We start from the raw sequence: 7,500 nt of genomic DNA, 5'->3' as shown, positions 1-7,500 counted from the left end.
ACACATTAAAGTAAGATACAGCCATTACACAAAGCCAAGACATCAGCAATTGCTTCCTGCAAGTCTTGGCCAAGTCAACATTAACGATTATCGCCATGGTGATAGTAGGAGGGTCCTCTGACATTCCTGTCGGGCCCATCTGAAGCCAAGTGCACACTGTGTGTGTGTGTGTGTGCATGTTTGTGAGTGTGTGTGTTGGGGGGAGTGGGGGAGGTGAGGGAGATCAGGTAGAGGGATATGTCTGCTGTTTGAACTGACTTCCTGTATATGAATGCCAGCGATCACATGACGCAAGAACAGAATGTTTCAGGCTTGGTGCCGGGAGAGGGTGGGGTGGAGTGGGGGGGCAATTGAGGCGAACAAGCCATTGTTATAGTTAGTATGAGTCCAATGTAGAGAGAGTATACTGTACTGGTGCAGTATGCGTGTGTACATGTGTGTGTGTGTGTGTGTAGAAAGAGTGTACCAGTGCAATGTGTGTGTGTGTGTGTGTGTACGTGTGTGTGTTTGGAGAGAGTGTACCAGTGCAATGTGTGTGTTTGTGTTTGTGTGTGTGCGTGTGTGTGTTTGGAGAGAGTGTACCAGTGCAATATGTGTGTGTGTGTACGTGTGTGTGTGTATGTGTGTGTGTGTGTGTGTGTGTGTGTGTGTGTGTGTGTGTGTGTGTGTGTGTAGAGAGAGAGAGAGAGTTTACAGATAGACTGACCTCAGGATTCTGGAAATGAAACCACTCAGATCACAACCTAATCAATATGATACAACACAGCAACAGCAACCTGATAAACTACTCAGATCATAACCTAATCATTATGATGCAACACAGCAACAGCAACAGCAACAGCAACCTGATTAACTACTCAGATCACAACCTAATCATTATGATGCAACACAGCAACAGCAACCTGATAAACTACTCAGATCACAATCTAATCATTATGATGCAATATAGCAACAGCAACCTGATACATCACAGCACTCTTATGATCCAACACTTATGCCATTCATCAGCCGTAATGCCTCAGACAGCAGCTGGTTTATTGGACCTGTGAGTGGGTTCTGTGTGTTTGAGTCTCTTGAAGCTCAAGTGTTGAGGTTGTCATCTGTGAGGGTCCAGAACCAGTCATGGTTTGGCCTGCGAAGGGTCTGAGTTCCGATCCCCCATCGCCACGGAAACACAAATACACTCTCTGCTCTCCGAACCAACATCACTTGCCAAGTCGCGTGGCTCCGCCATCTGGTGTAATGACTACCTCAGCTGGTTCAACCGCTGGAGGAGAGAAGAAGCGTCTTGCCCGTTCCGTCCATGTGCGCGCCAGCTTGTATGAATAAACAGCATTGGCAGTCAGGAGACTATGTATGCGGGCCTGCCTTTGCTGTAAATAAATGTACACATTCTTCTGACTACAATTTTCAATGTTTGCAGGCTTTGATACTATCGTTTACCACAGCCACTTTTGATTTCAAAACTATACCGTCATCCCCTCTGGTCCCTGATTAGGCAGGTAATCTGCCGAACAGTGGAAACGTTAATGAGCTATGGTGTACTAGACTAGCCTGGCGGGCCATCCTATATCATTGAAATGTATAGTCTGGAATCGAACCATTTACCTCGCTTAATCCAAGGGGCGGGCAGAGAATTGTCTTTCAAACTGCCTAGGCATGCAATAGGCCAGCGCTACGACCATATCCGTATCCGGTCGGCAAAACGGCAAATACATCCTTCTTCGAAAGGAATTACTTAAGTGCATTGTGTTGCTCAACTTTCAAAGAAAGGCACAAGTCCAACTCCTCCAAAGTTGACGCCAATGCCGATTCAAACAACCGCTCTTCGTTAGCCATAGCCACCTTCCTTGTTGTTCACCGTCACAGGACTGTCGTTATCCTGTTAAGCCTGCCTTAAGACTCTCTAACAAAATAGAGCGCTGTGATTGGATGAAGTCCACGGCGTCAGCCAATAGAAATCCCTATGGTTTGATACTAGACGTACAGGCTGAGCAAATTAATTTGCCGCCGCTAGGGTGCGTCTAGATTTCTAGGCTAGTACTAGACTAGTATCTTCATGAGTGGAAACGTTAATGAGCTATGATGTTCCAGACTAGTATCTCCATGAGTGGAAACGTTAATGAGCTATGATGTTCCAGACTAGTATCTCCATGAGTGGAAACGTTAATGAGCTATGATGTTCCAGACTAGTATCTCCATGAGTGGAAACGTTAATGAGCTATGATGTTCCAGACTAGTATCTCCATGAGTGGAAACGTTAATGAGCTATGGTGGACTAGACTAGTAGGCTATCTCTCTGAAAGATCGATGGAAACGTTAGTAAACTATGGTGTTCCAGACTAGTATCTAGTATAAGTATAAGTATATATACTATTTTGATCACGTGAGGGAAATTTGGTCTCTGCATTTATCCCAATCCGTGAATTAGTGAAAAACTCAGCACACAGTGAACACACAAGTGAAGCACACACTAATCCCGGCGCAGTGAGCTGCCTGCAACAACAGCGGCGCTCGGGGAACAGTGAGGGGTTAGGTGCCTTGCTTAAGGGCACTTCAGCCGTGCCTACTGGTCGGGGTTCGAACCGGCAACCCTCCGGTTACAAGTCCGAAGTTCTCTGAACTCTTTCCATCTCTCTGAAAGACCGATGGAGACACTAGCGAACTATGGTGTTTCAGATTTGTGTTTGTGTTTGTGTTTGTGTTTCTGCATGTGTGTATGTGTGCACGCTCGTGCGTGTGTGTGTGTGTGTGTGTGTGTGTGTGTGTGTGTGTGGCTGGCTAGTTGATTTGGTGTTTGGTGTTTTCCCACAACTCAGTCTGATGTTTTTCACTGGAATTCATCCACACCAAAGACAGGGGGACTAGGGAGAGAGAGGGAAAGAGAGAGGGAAAGAGGGAAATAGAGAAGGAGAGAGAGAGGAGGGGACGGAGAGAGAAAAACAGAGAAGTGACAAAGGGGGGACAGAAAGAGAGTGAGAGAGCGAGAGAGAGAGTGAGGGACATAGAGAGAGAGAGTGAGTGAGAGAGCGTGGGACTTGTAAAGAGAAAGAGAGAGAGGGCATTGGAGAGAGAGAAAGAGAGAGAGTGAGAGGGCATTGGAGAGAGAGAAAGAGAGAGAGTGAGGGTTTGTCTTCCAGAGAGTCCCTTATTAGAGTTAGAGCTGGTGGAATTGAATGGCTGGAGCACAGAAAGAGAGGGGTATGTGTGTGTGTTTGTGTGTGTGTGTGTGTGTGTGTGTGTGTGAGGGGCGGGGGGGGGGGGGCTTTCCTCAACAAAGGCCATTCTGCTGGAGTCTTCAGGGGCCCGCATGCCTTGCTGTTGCCCTGGCGACGGGTCTGTGGGCCACACTGATCCAGTCCTGCCTGTGTCAGCGGCGCACGCACACACACACACACACACACACACATACGCACACACACAAACATGCACACACACACACACACACATATACACACACACACACTCTCACAAACACACACAGACACACACTTTAGGGGGTAATGGTCCTCCATAGTGATGCTGTGATGGCCTGCTTGTTATCGGTCATTGTCATCCTGATGAACCAGGAACCGTAACCCCTCAACTCTGACTCTGAGCTCGATCCCCGACCCTGACCCTAATCCTGACCCCTAACCTCTGACCCTCACACTAGCCCAACCTTGGTGACTAAGTGACCTCAGTAACTGCATTACCACTACAGGATCAGCTGCTCCAACATTCTAACCTTTTAGATTCACCTCCGTCTCCTTCTCCCTCGTTCTCTCTCTCTCTCCCTCCATCTGTCCCCCTCTCTAGTCTAGTGGACGTGGGTAAAGATTTAGTGGAATCAAGGGTCAGAGTTGAGAATGCTTTCTTTAAAGGTTCAGACAATATGACCCTTTTCTCACGGAAATGGTGAATAAACAAAGGTCTGATTTCAGTCGCTGTTAATTGGTGATATGAGGGGTTGTTCTATGTTGTGTGTGTGTGTGTGTGTGTGTGTGTGTGTGTGTGTGTGTGTGTGTGTGTGTGTGTGTGTATGTGTGTGTGTGTGTGTGTGTGTGTGTGTTCATCTTCAGTGAGGAGACTTTGATGTGGTCTGATTCTGAGAAATGTCATTTACATGAGGGAACTCTCGCCTTCACCTCACACTCACCTGCTTACACACACACACACACACACACACACACACACACACACACTCTCCGCAGAATAACCAGGACCTACCAATATTTCCCCGCATAACATCCTACTACACTTGGTGTGTGTGTGTGTGTGTGTGTGTGTGTGTGTGTGTGTGTGTGTGTGTGTGTGGTATTTCAGGTCTACTTTTAAAATCACAAAGTGCTCTTTTGTTCATAAATCTGTAAAGCTGCTCTTATTAATGTCAGTAGAGCAAAGAGCTTATATCGAGCTTAACTGCTGCACACACACACACACACACACACACACACACAAGGAGGCCACACATGAAGCTCCATCATATAAGACACACCCTGAGCACCCTCAGCGTGCACACACACACACACACACACACACACACACACACACACACACACACACACACACACACACACACACACATAATCCCTTCTGCAGCCACCTAAGGGTAGCCATGTGACACTTCATACAATCAAGTTAAATCGCATGATCACATATGGCAGTTAGGGGGTTAATAAAGTTTTACCCTACATCACCAAACACACACACACATACACACACACACATTGCCTCACAAATATATGCAGCATCAACACAAATGTGTGTGTGCTTGTGTGTATGATTACACGGTTTTCCGAACACAGCAGTGGTACACACACTCGTACACACATGCACAGATGAACATACACACACACACACACATACACACACACATACTGCTGTGTATATAGACAGAATCAAGCACACATAAAGAGAAATCTTCACTCTGTTCAGTGCCTTAGATAACAATTCTGAGGGATCACTGATATCATTATCTGATATCATTATCTGAGGGATCACTGATATCATTATCATTATCATCATTAATTCAGCTGCTCTTGGTGTGTGTGTGTGGGGGGATATAAGAAGGAACGGTAGCCATCTTTTGTGTGTGTGTGTGTGTGTGTGTGTGTGTGTGTGGGGTCTATTTTAGGGAAGGGTAGCCATCTTTTGTGTGTGTGTGTGGGGGGGTCTATTTTAGGAAAGGGTAGCCATCATTTGTCGTGAGAAGTGGAAAGTGGAGGACCAGGGGCACTTATTTAGGGCATGAGAGGGAAAAGGAGAAGGGCAGTGTGTGTGTGTGTGTGTGTGTGTGTGTAAAGTTTGTTATCTCTTAACTAAAACAACTCCAGCGGCCCCATCCTGCCAGTCTATTTTTGACTAGTCTGAGTTTCACTCTGTATGCACTCTGAGCTGCACTCTGTGTTTGAATGAGTGTGTGTGTGTGTGTGTGTGTGTGTGTGTGTGTTTGACTCTTCCCTCCATCCAAAGAGATCCCTAGGAGCATACACGAAGCATAGGGATGTAAGATTACACACACACACATGTGCATGCACACACACACACACACACACACACACACACACACACACACACACACACACACACACACTCACACACATGCACACACACACACGGAGCCTGAGTAGCTAGTTTTAACTAGTGTGAGTAGATGTGCTATATATATTCTATACATTATACGTGCTCAGTCCCAGTCTCACTGTGTGCATGTGTGTGCATGTGTGTATGTGTTAGTATGTGTGTGTGTTAGTGTGTGTGTGTGTGTGTGTGTATGTGTTAGTATGTATGTGTGTGTGTGTGTGTGTGTGTGTGTGTGTGTACGTGTGTATGTGCGTGCATGCGTGTGTGTGTGTGTGTATGTGTGTGTGTGTGTGCGTGTGTGTTTATATGTGTGTGTGTGTGTGTGTGTGTGTGTGTGTGTGTGTGTATGTATGTGTGCGTAGAGATGAGCTGGTGCTGTTGAAGCTGCTGTATTTTCCCATGTTATCTCCTGCATTCACACCTTCCTGTGACACAGGACCCCCCTCTGCAACCGCACACCACAGGAAACACATGCCACCTGAGGTTGAGGGCACCCTGTGTGTGTGTGTGTGTGTGGTGCCTTTTCGGGGTCACATATAGGGTGGGAGAATATTTCTTTGTTGAAGTTTTGGAGCATCATCAAAGAGAAAACAAGAGTTTAGGGGATATTTGTTTGGTCACATTGTTCATGAGTTATCTGTGTGTGTGTGTGTGTGTGTGTGTGTGTGTGTGTGTGTGTGTTTTACTAAGATACCATATAGGACATAGCTACCTACATGCAGGTGAACCAGCTCATGAAAACATGAAAAATAAATGTTAGAACCCCATTAAACTGACACTAACTTCCTTAAACACACACACACACACACACGCAAACACACACTCACAGAATCACACACACACACACAGAAACGCACACCAGACACACACAGACACACACAGAGCAAGCAGCTCCTCATGAATACAAAGAGCATCCCTCCTTCCACATGACGCACGCACGCACGCACGCACAGAATCAGCTAGGCAGACAGACACACAATCAGACAGACAGACAGATCCCATGACTGTAATGAGCTGTGTGTGTGTGTATGTGTGTGTGTGTGTGTGTGTCTGTGTGTGTGTGTGTATAGGAGGAGGAGGAGAGTGTGTGTGTGTGTGTGTGTGTGTGTGTGTGTGTGTGTGTGTGTGTGTGTGTGTGTGTGTGTGTGTGTGTGTGTATAGGAGGAGGAGGAGAGTGTGTGTGTGTGTGTGTGTGTGTGCGTGTCTGTGCGTATGTGTGTGTATGTACAAGGATCCTGAAAAGTATTCTTACAATATATTATCACGTACAAATATGTTTGATGACACCTATGACTGATTATTAGATGCATGTGTGGACATCGTTTATGCTAAGCTAAGGTTAGACAATGACAGTTCTTCTCCATATAAGTGAATGAAAATCATTTATGCTGTAAGAAAATCTACCCTGTAAGGAAATGTCGGCAGGAGGAGCTTTCGTGTCGACAGACTAAACGAGGGCAAAACAGCAAGGTGGTCAGGGATAAACAACAAAGGGATAAACATGTAAACAACAGGGATAAACAACAAAGGGATAAACATGTAAACAACAGATAAACAAAGGGTGTCTGCCAACCACACAGTAATGACAGACCATGTCCTCCTCTCTCTCTCTCTCTCTCTCTCTCTCTTTCTCTCCCTCTCCCTCTCCCCCTCTTTTTGCTCCCTTTCTCTTTCAGTTCTCTCCTCTCTGTTTATACACCTCCTCCACACACACACACACACACTTGGACACTGTAAAATGATGTTTCTTTAACTCTGTGTTTCTGCCTTTTCTCCAGCTGTAATTGTGCCTTTCAGTCTATCTTTCTCCTTCTCTCTTTCTCCTACTCCAACTTTCATTCACTCCAACTCTCTCTCTCTCTCTCTCTCTCTCTCTCTCTCACTCCAACTCTCTCTCTTCTATACCAACTCTCTCTCTCTCTCACTCCAACTCTC

This window comes from Alosa sapidissima, chromosome 12 (assembly GCF_018492685.1).
Source record: "Alosa sapidissima isolate fAloSap1 chromosome 12, fAloSap1.pri, whole genome shotgun sequence".
In the NCBI taxonomy this organism is placed as follows: Eukaryota; Metazoa; Chordata; class Actinopteri; order Clupeiformes; family Clupeidae; genus Alosa; species Alosa sapidissima.
This window is presented reverse-complemented; position numbering follows the sequence as displayed.